Consider the following 2,810-nt stretch of genomic DNA (forward strand, 5'->3'; position numbering starts at 1 on the left):
TGTTCAATACAGAAGTAATAACAAATCTGTCCTCCTTGACAATTAAACAACACATTTGCGTTTAGTAACTTTTGAGTTATTTGCATCTAAAGTTTTTTTTATTACACACACACGTAAGCCCTCTATGATGTGTTCAAAAACCGCAAATTACAACCAGCATAAAGCAAATGAAATTTCAATAGCAAACAATTTTGACAAATTTCTTTTTTTTTCCATCCTCTAAGCAAATTTCACGTTACTTGATATCGCACGATATGATAGTTGGGGCCGACTCTAGCTTGTCTATGAATTAAATAAAAACTACTGTTGTGTGACACGCGTGAGAAAAGTTTTTATTTGCCGCCATTTCACCAGTCGTAACATGCGGTTCCTGAACGCATCATAGAGCTTTTAATATAATTACTTTTATTATAATTAAAAAGCAGTGTATGTGACTGTACATAATTCATTAACACTCGTGATGTTTTTATGAACCAACACTCGTATTTTAAAACCTTTCATTATGTAACAGTCACATAAACTACTATTTTCTTTGAAAAATGTCAATTACGCTGATTACGCTTAACAATAAAACTGAAACTAAATAGGATATATCTTATATTAAAAAACAGCTTAGAAGGGGTTGTAGATCTCGATTTACTGATACCAAATAACATATTAATAACTCAATTTCGCTAAAAATATCGATTACGTACTTTATGACGAGGATGGCAGAAATGCTGACGCTCTACTTCACTATATCATCATAAATAGACATAATAATGAGTGTTTTTGGATTTCTTTACAGCCGCTCGGTGCACTTTGATTGATGATGATTGGTTATTTTTCTTCAATGTAATTGCTTGTATTAGTGAAAATATAAATAGAAAAATATTCTTTCCGCAATGGGGATGAAAAAGGAAGCACTAGTTCATATTTAACCTACGTATATTATCTATCAACACTAAACTACAGTTGACATCAAATATACCTAACAGTCCTAATAGAGGGACGTACCCGGAATGTACCCTACATTTTATCTCTTTCACGCGTCTTAGGGTCAATTTATATTGCAGTGAACGGAGTGGAGGCGGATTTTTGTAACATAGCATAATTAACTTTATGCTAGATACGAGCCAAAATCTTCCGCCGAATGCGCGAGAATTCACTTCCACTCCGTTCCGCCGCAATATAAATTGAGCCTTACAAGGTTACCCAATATATACCTTAAACAGCATACACGTCTTGTGCAAGTTTACTCGCGTTGTGGCTCGTTTAGACGGGTTTTTATACCCTCCGCTTGGAACTTGGCCGATACACGGCCTTCATTGGGCTAAGTTTGATTTACTCTAAGGTCAGATATTTTGAACGCTGACGGTTTTTGACATGGACTGCATCATAGTCCATATAACAAGATTCCTGTCGCCTTGCCTCAATAAGTAAATCTAAGCAACCTATATACTACACTAATCTATACCAAGAACTTAATTTTGAGTAAACGACATGCCAAAATTACTCAATAATCTAGTCGCACGACTGCTTTTCCAGTTTTGTCCGGCGAGACACAGATCAGACAGAGTTCGTTTGCCTTAATAATAAAATACTGTCTAGAGAGAAAGCGTATCTTTCACTCCTATGAACAAACGACTATTGTTTGTTTGTAATCTTTGTCTTAAGCTTTAAGAATAACATAAATATGACATTTAGAATTAATAGTGGAATTAAAGTAGTACTATTTGTTTTGGTTGAAAATAAAATAGCTGCCAAATTGTTCCTGCGTGCTACTGAAAAACTATTATTTCATAGCTTGTTTGTGAATAGCAGAGTTTTCTTTACTAATGTGGTTACGTTATGATATTGACTTCGATTCGTATAAACTCTCGCACAACAGACTGTCCAATCAAAACTTTTCAAATTGCTTCAAGACAGGCAGCATTCCGTTTAATAATATCCTTAACATTGTTGCAAGTAGCTTTACACTTAGCTTTATACTACATCATAATTATTATATCATTGGTCTTACACACTAAGTGGAACTGCAAAAGGTACAAATTAATAATTGCTTACATTTCACTGCCGATGAATTTGAGCATATTTACACACGTACTTCACGCCCATTTCCAGTCGAATTAAGCAAAGACAACAGCCTTTTACTTGCTACGATCCTGACACACACCTTTCGCCTCATGAGCAAGCATCAGAGCTTTCATACATGCTCAACAACATACGATAAAATACGTAAATATTCAACATCTAGAAATCATAACAGAAACTGGCGGCTATTGATGTTATTAAAGTAGATCTCGGTCGTAGCATCTACCTCAGTAGATATCATCTATTTAAGCCGCAGTGGCACTGCCATCACAGGCCCCTAAAACGTATGTACCAGGGTTAGTAAAGCAAGTGCAATTTCAAGGATGCTTTAGTAAAGTATCATGAATTAAAATGAAGCTGTTTTTTTCAGTGGAGCAATTAATTGCCACATAGCTGCTCTGCTCTGCACTGTAGAATTGCGTGTGTGTTGATTATTGTAGATAAATTCGGAATTTAACATAGATTTCGCGAATATGACAGTTACGGAATTGTTTCTCGGAAATTTGAAAATACTTTTCAAATTCTTTTGCTCTTTTTACTCTGTTTGTTTTTGTTTACATTTCTAGCATTAAATAACTATAAAAGTTAAACTATCGACTTTCACTAGCCGTTAACGTATATTAAAATTGTTTCTGTAAACACATTTTGAGGATTGTGGTTGCGGATTAGGTGCGAAAGTGACAGATATATATTATCACCTCGGACTTCGGTTTCATCAAACTTAAACGTAGATACTA

Source organism: Hyposmocoma kahamanoa, unplaced genomic scaffold (assembly GCF_003589595.1).
Source record: "Hyposmocoma kahamanoa isolate Upper Pololo Valley unplaced genomic scaffold, ASM358959v1 62, whole genome shotgun sequence".
In the NCBI taxonomy this organism is placed as follows: Eukaryota; Metazoa; Arthropoda; class Insecta; order Lepidoptera; family Cosmopterigidae; genus Hyposmocoma; species Hyposmocoma kahamanoa.